Source organism: Lupinus angustifolius, chromosome LG08 (assembly GCF_001865875.1).
Source record: "Lupinus angustifolius cultivar Tanjil chromosome LG08, LupAngTanjil_v1.0, whole genome shotgun sequence".
Classification (NCBI taxonomy): Eukaryota; Viridiplantae; Streptophyta; class Magnoliopsida; order Fabales; family Fabaceae; genus Lupinus; species Lupinus angustifolius.
The window spans coordinates 13,220,931-13,235,793 of NC_032016.1; the positions used below are offsets into that span (position 1 = coordinate 13,220,931).

The 14,863-nt window shown below is 27.3% G+C and overlaps 1 protein-coding gene across 1 annotated transcript in view; it reads left to right on the forward strand.

The window, feature by feature from the left end:
* LOC109354926 (transcription initiation factor IIB) overlaps nt 1–14,863 on the forward strand; it is a 25,118-nt gene that overhangs the window by 1,036 nt on the left and 9,219 nt on the right. The gene's annotated exons all lie outside the window — the stretch shown is intronic.

Genomic DNA, 14,863 nt, shown 5'->3' on the forward strand with positions numbered 1-14,863 from the left:
CTCTCTTAAAATCTAACATGCAAGTTATGGCTTAAGTTCTGAAAACGCAGTTTATAAAGAATCAATTCTGCAGCCCAGTTAATTGATTAAGACCTTGGTTAATCGATTAACGTGTTTAAAAATCGTAACTGATTCTGTTTTTCCCAGTTTTCTGTTTCAACAGCTTTTCAAAAACTTATGTTAATCGATTAAAACATACCTTAATCGATTAACTGCATATTTCAAGTGTATTTTCAAATTGCAAAACTCAAATACGTTATGCACCTAATTTATACATGTTCAACACTAAGTTTATACCTAGAATGCACAGATTACATGTATTTATGTGATGCATGAGCATATTATAAATTACATATCTCAATACCAAAATGATTTAAAGTTTTATGCATATGAGACATGTATTGAGTTTACCTAAGCCTTAGACTAAACCTAAATTAGTTACTAATCTAAGTCTAATACCAATCTTGAGACTTAAGCACGTTGATTTGTTGATGATCTTCAAGCTCTTATAAACACAAGTTGTCCTCATCAAAACCAAAACATATAGTGAGAAAGCTTTCCAAAGTGCTCATCTTGACATGCGCACTTTCAGGGTAGGCCTTGGAAATTTGATAAGAGGACTATCCATGATGGTTTCTCTAACAGGATCACATTCATGCACAAAGGCAACAAAGTGATCCTAGCTTCCTTGTCTCCAAAACAAGTGAGTAAAGATAAAAAAGAATTGAGAAAAAAATAGAAAGAGAAAAAAAGAAGAGGAAAGTGAAATTGACAAAAAAAAAAGAAACAAAAAAAAGAGGATGATGAAAAAGTAAAGAAATTTTGTATTGCAATAAAATGTGGGGTTGTAAAACCCAAGGCTTCTAACACTAATTTGTTTAGTTTTGTGAAGAACTTTTTGCATAAACTAGGTAAGGTGTATAAATATGGTAATGATGATGCGAATTCGAGGTCGAATTCACTTCAAAAAGGAGGGTATGATGTGACCCAGAAAGGGCCTAATATTAATGAAGAGCACAAGGTCATCAAGTGCATCATCCAACTTAAAGAACCACCTAATGGAGGCCACATTTTTCTAAGGAAGGCATAAGATTTTTAAGTTGTATTTAATAAAGTGTGGGTCTTTTGTCCCACATATAAAATAGGAGTTATTTTCTTTCCTTGTTTTTAAGAACAATTTAAGACTTTCATATTGGGTGTAATTTTGCTTAATATGGCCAACACTTTAATTTATTTTGGACTCTATTATTCATGTAATCAGGTACAATTTCCTTCTTAGGAAGGGGCGTGTGGAAGCATATGAATGCCTACTTTATTCAACTTGGATGAGTGATCTCAAATGCAAAACAAATTCAAGACCTTACCTTCTTTGGAGCAAGAGACTTTAAAAGATGAATGCCCATTGATTAATCTTTTATTGGAGTAAAGCGTAAAGAATCAAAGATGATTAAGGCGTGTGAATAATTACCTTAATGAGAAAGCTGATTGATTCATTCCTTATTTAGAGAGGGGCATGTAATTTCAAAAACCTTCCTATTTGGGAGAACATGTGTGGTTCCTTATATGGCAACATTCAATAGCTCATTAAACAATGAAGATTGTTTCCTAAACAAGGAGGGACGTGAATCACAAGGTTTGTTGATTTATTTCTTTCCATACTTGTTCCAAATCATCGATCATTCAAATCTGATTTGGATCATGTAATTCAAATAATGAGGATATTCTCCACTTCAAAACTTGTCTAAATGGAAGCAACATGCATGGAAATACATTAAGAGAAATAAATATTTCCTTATTAGTGCCAAGAGAGCCCAATGTGCCCATCAAAGAGACTTGGTACACGGCTTCAATGAATGGAAGGACAAAGGGAAAGTTTCCATACAAGAACAACTCAAGATGACAAGAATTCATTAGCATTATTCCTCATTAAAATGTTTAACACGTTTTTTTATTAGGATTTGAATTCTTAGGAAAGTCTTTGAATGTCAATCAAAGTATTTTACTCCATCGGATCCAAGCTTGGTCAAATTTCTCATTATATTTAACCAAATTACACATTTGAATAAGACACTTCAGATTTTGTTTGGATTAATTCCTTTTTAGTTGAGTTTTGCTCCTAAGTTAGAACTTATCAAGGAACCTGCCTTGTGGTGTTCATAGGCTTATCATCATACCATTGGTGTGACGCCTTACCTTAGTTCTCATCAAGCATCCATGCTTATGGCGAACAACCTTGGCTTATCAAACACTTTGTTTGTGGCGCCTTCATCTTTTCAATCTTTACCATCTTCTCTTATCCTAATCAAAATACAAATTCATTTACTCAAACACAACTCATTCATACACATTCCATCTCAAAACAAAATATACTCATCATCTAATCAAGTTCATACAAACTTCAATCATCAACGATTTACAAATACAAATAAATCTTCAATCAAGGACGATCGACAAACAAAGACAATCCCCTTCCAGGAGGTTTGTATCACATCTTAAACCCAAGGAGAAGAAGATAGAAATTAAGAAAAGTTGGAGAAGAAGGAAGGGTTGAAAGCTCCATCACTTTTATTATTATCATTCTGAATCCAAGGAGCAATACTCAATTCCCTTTTATACCCAAATTACATAGCTTCTATCCAAGGCAAAAATAATAACTAACTTGCTAATTAGGGAAAGACAATTATAACTGCCTAATAGAAAATGAAAGTTCTTCATTTCTACAATTACAAGATATGCTCTAACGCTTCTTATGTGGTCGGTGATTCTTGGTTGCCCCGTGATTTCTTAGGAGTTTCAAGTTCTCTAGGATTTTTATAAACATTCATACACAATGAAAGGTTTTCGCCTTCTAATATTACCCATGTTAATACTTAGTTGAGAGAGTATATGATTTGTGAATAAAAATGAAAGATTTAAAAAACCCCTACAAATATTTTAAAGTCTAAGCAAAATAAAAAAACTTATTATTGGGTATACTCAATGTAAAGTCTCATATTAGATATGAATAAATGAGTTGAATATTTTATAAGTGGTAAATGCTCGTGGAACCAATCCTAAGGTTTTAGTTCCAAACGTGATATTTTATTTGTGATTTTCTACTCTTCTCGTGTCTTATTGACAATGAGACTCCTTAGTGGTTATGGTTATAGGTTTCATGCTCACGGACAGACCAACAAGTTTTATCAGAATTGATGGTTCAGGTGAGACATGATAGACTTAACCAAACAGACCAATAAGTAATGATACCTAAAATTATAGAGGACATTATTAGGTATATTCAAGGGTAAAATCTCATATTGAATATGAGGGGATGAGTTAAAAACTTTAGAAGTAAAAATGTCATAACCTTAAAGTTTTGGTTGAAAACATAATGTTTCTATTGTGATCAATTTTTATCATTCCCGTGCATCAATATCAAAGAGACTCCTCAATTGAGGGCAGGACCAACAAGAACTTATGGTCGAAACATGTACTAGGATTTGCGTAAATTTAACAATAATAAGGAATCTTTAAATTGTGTCATATTTGTAAAGCCTGGATATATTAAATATTATATGGGACAAAACATCATAAAATATTGTTATGGAGTATGACGGCTGGTATTAGGGAGGTGCAACAAGTGTAATGGTGCAGGATCCAAGGGATCCATTTTTAAAAATACGTATAATTAAATACATTTATGGTTAAATATTTTGAGCTCTTTGAAAAATTATAAATTGCTACATTGTCCAAACTTTGGTGTTAAAGTTTGAGATAATCTCCACACAAAAATTAGTTTCCTTGACAAAGTTGTGATACTTAAAATGGAACATCTCTTAGCGTCACAATGTCCCAAATCCCATATAAAATTTCTATGAAATATATTTTTAATAAATTTAGGGTCCATGTTTTTTCACACTAGGACTCAATATGTCACGACCAGTCCTGGTGACGTGGCAACCATCATATCCCTTTTAATTTCTTTACAAATATTGGACATTAAATTTACATTACCGGCTTCATATGTTCTTTCATTTTTTATCTATGTTTAGTGGAGGGATTACGTGATAATGATGTCTCTAGGATAAAATGGATTTAAAGTTGATCTTGAAGTATAAGAACAATATTCAATACAATTGAGGATCCACTTTAGGTCACCTTATGGAAAAGAGACTTTTAACGTTTAAGTCAATATTCATTTTGGTGAAGGAATGTCTAATTACGTCATGGCTAAGGCAATCATATATCTCACCATATGGAAACAATTAAATTATCTCTAAAGGTATATTCTATTATAAGTTATCTTGTAGATTGAATCCTAAATCTTATTGGGGCTCGATAGGTCAGTCTATATATTTGGTTTATCTGGGTCATGATTTTTGCATATCGGCTAAACAGTTGATTTTGGGATGCTTGTGTTCGTCTCATACTTTGAACCTATAGCTATGAACAATTTCCCATAGTCCGTAGTATGGTCCTAACTGGACATACCACTAGAGTTGTGAGCTTATGGTTGCTTCCTGCTCAACTGAGCTTATGGATATACACTGGAGACAATCTTGTTCGAGCCGGGAACATCTATAAGAACGTGGGGCTAACTCTCCCAAAATAGACATTTTTTCTATCCACAAGACTCGAACCGAGACCTTGCTTAAGGGGAATCAAACATGTACCACTTGAACCAACGACGTCCATTGGTATGTTACACTTTCCTAAATTATGTTTTTGTTATATAATATTTTTCAATTTGTCATATGGATTTCATACAAAGGGGCGGCTTTTGAACATCATGTACGTCCTTACACAACCATTTTTATTCGTTCAATGTGTTATCAAATTGGTGGATGTGCATTTAAAATCATCTCAAGTCTTCTTATGTGGTTCTCCATCCCTTTTTGGTGTGATGCCTAAGTGAAAGAAAAATATTTCAAAAATTATTGAGTATGGTCAATGCCATATTAAATTATGTCTATTAAAAATAAATATTGAATTTATTAAAAATAACCAGTTGATATTTGATATTAAAGATAAATGAAATTGAATACATATTTTTGAAGATTTTACATATTTATTTTAAAAAAGTAAACGTTGAATATTTATATATCAATTGATGTTGGACATATTAAAATGGGTTACCCTAGGAGGTTTGGAATAGTTTGTATAGGGCTTGAGCTAAATCGAGTGGAGATAAAAAGCCTAACCACAATTTATGTATTTATATTGTAGCTTAAACCCATTCTAAGTGGGTTGTGGCGTGCCGACCCCAATAAGTTTAAAAAAATATTACAATTTTAATGGTTTTAAATTTTTTTGAACAAAATATATATATAAATAAAATTAGCCTTTTTTTTTTTACGTACTCGTTATGTCCTAAATAATGTCAATAGATTTGTTATATTGGTTATGAAGCCTGATATGTGACTAAATTAAATTATGCCTATTAAAAATAAATATTGAATTAATTAAAAAAAAAAATCTGTTTATATTTGACAAATATAGATAAATGCAATTGAATACATAATTTTGCAACATATTACTTGTATAGGAATATCTTTTACATTTTTATTTATAAAAACAAGGGAGTCGTTTACTTTGATTTGTCTTTCCTTCTTTTCCTCTCATTCCCTCTTGATCTCTCTTTCTTTTTCCGTCATAACTCACAAACAAAGTCTTAAGACAGAAATGGAAGAAGATGGTTTTGTTCAATTAGCTCACCCGAAAACTCCTTATGGCTTTGAAACATAAAAATGAAAGCTTGAGAGAAATAGTTTAAATTAGGATGATGAATAAATAAAAATAAATGATTAACTAAAATAAGTAAAGTGGTTTATAGTGAGTGAAGATGGAAGACTTTTGAAAAATGAATGCATATGAAATATACATCATATTTAATAAATATTTTATATGAAAAATTCTAACAAATTATGATTTTAATTAATATTTGTTGCATTATTACTGCAGAATGAATATTGGTTATTTAATGTTTTGCACATATTTAATTAAAAGAGTTTCAAATAAAGATCTATATAATAAAATATATAATTTAATGATGGTTGACCTATTTTCTAAAGGAGAAGATAAAATAAACATAAATTTAAATTGTATTTAATCTCATTTGATAAATCATAATGGCAAATATAATTTTAATATCTAATAATAATACAAAGATTATGATAAAGTTTTATTTGAATTCTCTTAAGGTTTTGTATGTTTGTGACAAAAAAATGATTCTTATAACTAGATGTCTTGTAACTTCACCTAAACACACAATTTGAGTGAGCAAAACAAGAATTACATTCACTATTAATAATATGATTTATATATTCTTTTCTTTACTCTTCAATAAAATTATTTTTTGTTTCTTTATTATCATTGGTGAGTAGTTCCATAATTTATGGGTAGGGGCTTTGCCCTTCGACGTAATGGGTTATGTTTGCCATCATTCATTTTCGTGAATGTCTTAGTATGGATACCAGAGAGGAAATTTGTATGAGTGTATTGACTATATAATCAAACCATTTACGTATATTGGGAAAGGATCGTGAGTTTTACATGAATACCCGGCCTAAAATACTAAACCTGGATCATAATTCACAAAAGCGATCTTAGGATTCTCATAGGAACCATTGGGCAATCATGGAGAGATTAGTAAGAGGTCAAGTAAAGGATTCAGATGAGTCATGTACACGAGAGTAGGTGGAAGCTTCAGCCGAATCAAGTTTTATTGTTAGAGAGAAAATATTACTTATTATTAGGTTTCTACCTTCATGATTTAAATTTCATGGAAGGACATGGTAAACATTAATTCATTAAAGTTGGTTGATAATATTTATCCTAGAAACTCTTATTTAATATATTTTAAATTGTCTTTTATATATTATTATCCATTGTTTACTTTATATATTAATTTCTTGAATAAATAAATTAATTAATTGAATCAATCAAATAACTTATCCCTATTAGATCAAATATTTTTAATACTTGATGATAAAATCGTATAATTGCAATATTTTTTAGATAAAAAATTACTCAACCACACTCCAAGTGGTGGTAGTGGTAATGGATGGAGATCCACACTTAAGGACACTCATAATACATAGTGGAGGTAGGGTTTACTCTTTTGGAATCTACCAAAATAACTTTAAATATCTAGATTTTAGGTTACAAATATTCATTAAAGTCAAAGAGAGCAAGGAAAAGTAGTCTTTGCAAGTCCAATTAGGATGTGGACTTTTTCTACAACTTACCTGGAGAACAAGTTCGAGTTTTACAAGATAGAATGGACGAACTAGCAATTTCTCCTATCAAAATTAAACTTATGATTCACTCCGAATATTTGATTTATCTTGTTGACTCATTCCAGATAATCTTCATGAGATGTAGGACCCATTTTGTAATCTATAATATTCTCATGCACTTTTTGGATTCTAAAAGGTGTATAAAAATTCATAGAGCATCCTCAAATGAATTTAATAAAATTTCTCTTTGCTGAATTATATAAAATATTACTGATTATTTGTGAAAATTAATTTCAGTCAAAATAAACAAATGGAGAAAATTATGGCATTACAACTTTAAGCTTCATTCTATATATAGTCTTTGCTTCAAATAAAACTTAGGCTCCTTTCATATGAAGGTCCAAAAGGAGTGGTACATGAGTCTCTTCCACTTTAGCAGCATGGAGAAACAAGCCAAGAGGAAGGAGGAAAGATCACCCTTACAAGAGCATAAAGTTAGTTTGGTATAAGTAAAAGGGATGTGTTGAATGAGTAAACATATAAGGACGTGTAAAATATGAAATGAACGTATTTGAAGTAAATATGATTACACTTACCGAAGGAACAATGGTTGTCATACTTAGGAAAAATGGAACCTTGTCAAAGAAAAGAGGGGATGAAGAAAAATATATCTTTAATACAAATTTAATTGTTTTTAGTAATAATGTTGGACAAAATGTATCACAATGTCTAATTTTAAAACATTTGGGTCGTGTTTTAAAATTATGACTAGTAATGAACTGAATCAACTCTACTTTCGTGAAACTCGATTCCTATTTAGCTAAATAAAATTTGTTCAAGAACCAAAGAAGTCACACTTGAGCTATAAATTGAGTTCGTTAAATAAAAAATCAAACTTGAGCAAAATGAAATTTTACACGTTAAATATATGAGTTGACTCAAGTACATGCATACATACGTACGTACGTACGTACATGCATGCATCCATACATACATACATACATACATACATACATACATACACATACATACATACACACATATATACATACATACATTAATATAGAAACTATATGTATATTATATACTCATCTAGTATTATTTATATACATTTTTAATTAAATTGTACATACAAATAAAGGTGGTTATATATTTTTTAAATATCATGATATAGAGGAATGAAGAGAAAAATAATAATTGAAAATGCATAAAAAATATAAAATGTTTTATAAAAAAATGAATATTGAAATTTTAGGGATGATGTCTTATAATAAAGATTAAAGAAAATTTATTAAATTAATATTTTCCAACAAATCAATTTAAAAATTTATATCGTCAAACTAGTTTGATGATATAATTTTCACATCGTTATCTTCTTTGAAAATTTATAAACTTTAATTAAGTTGATGTTAAACTGGAAAAAATAATTTTCCAAATGCAATTAATTTTACTGATTCTCAAGATCAATCCATTAATTTTGCATATTTTTAATTGAACCCGATCTCCCAAGTCCAATCAACAACTTTTCTCCTACAAATTCCAAACACGGAGATTTTATTAATTTCAACCCTAACCCATTAGAGGGAGAAGAAAGGGAGGTGGAATAAATGGTTGAAAAATTCATCCTAATAATTTAGGAATGAAAAATATAATTACATATTCTATTTAGCAGTGTACCCATGCACTTGCACGGGTCATTTCTTTGTTTATGCATAATGCGTAAATAATGTACATATATTTTATAACATCAATAAATCATATATCGAACCATTATATTTTTTGCATTCATATAGTTGCAATATTAACATTGGTTATTGATGGTATATGTATAATATGAACATTTATATATGCATTTGTATAAGCATTGATTTGTGGAAAGTATAATTATAGAAAGTATTTGATTCTAAAATAACTCAATAAATAAAATTCAAATTGTATTGGATAATATCTCACCTCTATATTCTCTATATAAAATTATAAATATAAAGACTTCTTTTTGCATCATATTTTTTGTGACTATATAAAGTCATAAAGATTTTTTAGCATATCTCTCGAATGCTTATTTTTATTTTAGATTATGTTCATTATGTATAAATATTTGAATATATTTTTAGCATTCAAATATAGTATAATTAAATGTTATTTATTTGATTATGTTTTAGCTAATAATCATTGTATGAAAATAACTCATAAATTAAAGATTCATTTCTATTATTTGGAAGATATATTTCTCTATACAATTGTAATATTTTACTATACATATTTTTTTATTAAGTGTGTCATTTTTATAATATACATATTTGAATTAATATTTGTATTGTTAGAATTAAGTTAATTCATATGCATTATTAAATTCATATGTTGTGGATAATTCAATGTACAACACGTTATTGTTTACATTAATTTGTAGTTTCAAATATACTAATAATGTTTCAAATCTTTGTGTATTAATTTTACTATTATTTTCTTATCTTATTTTTTATACCAAATAATTTGATGAGCTATTATGATGTGATATTTTTTGTAATCTATTTGAAAAACACATTAAGCTGCGATTTGACGAGATATTTTTTCTGATAATTTTAATTAAAATAATAAAATAGTCTAATAATTGATTTGTTATTCTTATATATTTCTAATTAAAATACATATATTTCCACGAATATATCTATTATTGTTATCTTTTAATTAAATAATAATTAAATATTTTGAAAATTCTCATTCGTTATATTCTCATATGTTATACTAATATATATTCAAAAATTGTTAAATTTTTTAATATTCTTAATCTAATATCTTTAATATTCTATTTATGTTATACTTATCATTATTACTATCTTAATATTGTAAAAGTAACATTGTAATATTAGAAGCAAACACTAAATCCGAAACAAAATATATTTATAATGAGTGTTGCCTAAAATTGAAGAACAAAAATAAGTCAAACGCGTTATAATACACACAACTTTGTAAATCTTATGATTATTTTTAAGAAAATAGAGGTAAAAGAATCAATTATGTAATCACAATAAAATCAAATCAAGGACATAGTTTTTCAATAATTTCAATAAAAATAAGACTATTTTTTATTAATATCAAATTGTGACTCATTATATTTTATAGTATTCAATTTATATACAATTTCTTGATTTTATAATTGATCTTATGCGTACCTGCATTAATTTATAGCTTGAAATATACTAATAATATTTCAAATCTTTGTGTATTAATTTTACTACTATTGATATATTGTTTCTTAAAAATCTTCTTCTCCTTTCTAGTAACAGTTAACCAATTTCCATACATGTGAGTGAGTATGAGAGTAGAAGATGATAGATTTGTTAAATAAAATATGTGAAATTTATATGATGAAGAAGTTATATCTACCACAAATGAAGAAAAAATTGAAATAATATAAAAATAAAAGTTGATCACAATTTGAGTTATATCATACTTATGAGTTGGTTTTAAAAGTTGAAGATGATAAATTTGTTGATCACAATTTGACAAAATAATATAAAGTATAATATTTTAACCGACTGCCAACAAAAACATAAATTAAAGAGTAAATTACACTGACACCCCCTGAGTTTTAGTAAAATTGCACAAATCACCCCTCACTTTTTTACACCTACACAAATCTCATAGTTTTTATACTTTCGTTACACTGACCACCCCTGCATGAGAAATATGTGTAATCTTTTAAACAAAAAATATGATAAATGCAATTAAGTTAAACAAAACATGATATATTGTTGAGACAAGTCCAAATAATATACAAATCAATGTATTTTTGTTATTTTTTGTTACAAAATGCATAACAGTTCTAAAGAAATATTGTTTAAATCGCTTTTATACTTTATCGTAACGAACCAAAAATAATAAAGAGGTATTGACTTATATATTATTTGGACTTGTCTCCACAATATGTCATGTTTTGGTTAACTTAATTGCGTTTATATCATTTTTGTTTAAAAGATTAACTTATTTCTCGTGCAGGGGTGGTTGGTGTAATGAAAGTATAAAAAGGAGGGGGTTTTGTGTATGTGTAAAAAAATGATGGGTGATTTGTGTAATTTCACTAAAACTCAGGGGTCAGTGTAATATACTCTAAATTAAAAGAATAGTTGTAAGTGAGTTTGAGAGTTGAAGATGATAAATGTGTTGAGAAAGGAATAGACACCCTAAAGAAACTGCAACCAGAACAATTGTAAGAAAAACTACACAACATTTTGTCTCTCCTTTATTATTTATTTAATGAGTCATTATGTTTATATTTTTAAACAAATAGTAAAAGATAGTTTTAATGGTGTGTGTAAGGTTGTATAGTAAGAGATGATGAGCTTTTAGAGAGGAAACTTTGCATGAGGTATTGACATGTGTCCCTAAGAAGAAAACTTTGCATAAGGTATTGACATGTATTCCTAAGAAGAAGACTTTGCATAAGGTATTGACATGTGTCCCTAGAAGTTTTTTTTTTTTATATATTTATTATTTATTTAATGAGTCATTATGTTTATATTTTTAAACAAATAGTAAAATATGGTTTTAATCATGTGTGTAAGGTTGTATAGTAAGAAGGGGAAACTTTGCATGAAGTATTGACATGTGTTCCTAAGAAAAATTTTTTGCATAAGGTATTGACATGTGTCCCTAAGAAGAAAACTTTGCATAAGGTATTGACATGTGTCCCTAGGAGTTTTTTTTGTTATATATTTATTATTTATTTAATGAGTCATTATGTTTATATTTTTAAACAAATATAAAAGATAGTTTTAATCATGTGTATAAGGTTGTATAGTAAGAGGTGATGAACTTTTGGAGGAGAAACTTTGCATGAGGTATTGACATGTGTCACTAAGAAGCAAACTTTGCATACAGTATTGACATGTGTCTCTATAGGAGTTTTTTTGTTATATAGTAAATAGATACAAATCATCACACACCCTAATAAAACTATACTAACATTATCTTAAAACAGTTGTATTTACTTATTAACTTGGGTCTCCATAATTACTTTTGTACGGTATTCTTATTTTATGTTATTAATTATTCAATTTTTATATATCTCATTTTAGGAAATTAGAATTTTTTTGTTGGATGTATTTTAGGTTATAATTTTTATATGCTTATTATAATTTTAATTTAAGGTGAGATATGTAGTTATTACATTAATAATTGTTACCAAAGATTATAAAAATTTTCTTATAGAAATTAAAAAATGTTAAGTGCATAATATGAAATTGAAAATTAGTCAAAGAGGTAGTTACTACATGGTTTATTTTTATATATAAAATAACTAGCATGTTAACCAACACTCAATGTCCATTGACCTAATTCTCATTTTTTCTGATATCAAGTATATATACAAAGTTTCTATAAATTTCTCAAAGTTTCTATATAGAGAGGCATATTACTTTCTTTCAAAGTTTTCAATTTTACCACAATTTTTTTTCCCATTCTGCATTGTGAAATTTCAACCGATTATTGACATAGTGAAATTTTATGTTAAAGAAATGTATCAAATCCAATTAAATTACATTCCTTTTTTATGATGTTTTAAGTAACATGTATGTTACAAAATTATTTGTAAGGTGTCTTAGATAATTATTAGCAACTAGTATGTTATGAAGGCAAACATAACAAAGTGTGATATTTATACACTGTCAGTCTTAATATGTATATATAATCAGTGCATCATCCACTATTGATTTGTATTACTTTTTTGAAGAGTCGATTATTCTTAAATATGAATGATGAATGATGCACCAAGAGTGTATAAATCTCCTATACTATTCTCAACATAAAAACATTGGGTATAGTAAGAGACAAAATTAGAATATAAAAATTACATCTCTTTAATCTTACTATATATAAAGACAAAACATGGTTTAACTTCTACCATTGTGTATTTTTACTTCCTATTTTGCCCTTAACATTATTTAATTTTTATAAAAAAATATATAATTATAAATAACAACCACCAACACATTAATTAATTATATCTCCTTTTGCATTAAATTGAACATTATCATAAATACACAAAAATATAATATAAAGTACATTGAACACAACAAATATATTCTAATTCTAAAAAATAAAAATATATAAAAATTGAATATATAATACCATGTAATATTGACCGGCAAACACTAAGTATCTGAATGCACTAGTACTATTAATAAAGTCAAAGCAAATAATAACCATCATCATGACATAATTTTTATATTCCAAATTTATCCTTTGAACATCTCTCATTAATAACTAATATAAACTTCCATATATTACTTTCGTTGCTTTCATTTTTTATATTTATATATGTTTAATATTCCATACACTCTCTTATTTATATTTTCACTCTCTATTGAGTTCATGTATTGTATTTTTTATATTTAAATTGTTTTTCTTAAATAATATAACATGAAGCTAATACATTATATTTTAGAAAAAATACAAATGTGAGTCGATTGGCACGGAGTGTCGATCGACACGCTAGTTATATTATATATATATATATATATGCTACTTATAAAGGAAAAACATAAAATAACTACACATGAAGTATTTTATGTTTCCCTATTTAATCTTTTATAACTCTTAATTTCATGTTTATTTATACTAATACTAACAAACATAAAATAAATACATTTATGTTTCCCTATTTTATCTTTTATACCTTCTAATTTAATTTCATGTATATCTATACTAATCTTCTAATACTAATAAACATAAAATAACTACCCATAGAATATTCTATGTTTCCTTGTATTATCTTTATAACTTCTAATTTCATTTTTATATAAATTATGACCATATCAATATATATTAATATTTCTTACTTAAACTACCAGAATAATTTTTAAACCCCTCTGATTCCCATATTAACTGTTATTTTAGTTTTTCCATGTTAACTGCAGATGGAGTTTTTCATTTATTTGGTAGGAATAGTTTTTCCATGTTATTTAAAACACACGCTTTAATAAACTATTTATTAAAACATATACTACCAAAAAACGGAAGATAAACTATTTATATGTTTCTTTATGTACCAAAAAACTGAAGATAAATAAGTGTATTGTAATAAAGAAACATATAAGTGATTAAGTGATTTTTTAAATGTTCAATTTTTTAAAATTATTATTATATATACTTCTATACTACTTAATAAAGAAATAATATAAAATAACTACTCATGAACTATTTTATGTTTCCCTACTTAATCTTTTATAACTCCTAATTCATGTTTATCTATACTAATAGATAAAAGGAAAAATAAAATATCTCATATGAAGTAATTCTACTTTCATGTTTTTAAATATTATATATCTCTTAATATAAACTAATGATTCCCTTTTAACTACCACGTCAATTCTTAAACCTCCCACTTTCAAACTGATGTGGTTTTTTCAATGAGTAAGTGAATTATATTGATCATGACATAAAGTTTGAAATGTGGATAAATTATTTAGCCATAACAGTTTACTTTCATTTTTAACTTCAAGCACATTTCCCACCATAATTTTCTTAAACAATATAATATGAAAATGATACATTTTATATATAAAAAAAAGTAAGAATGAGGATGACGGACACAGAGGGTCTGTCAACGGGCCAGTTAAATATAATATATATATATATATATATAT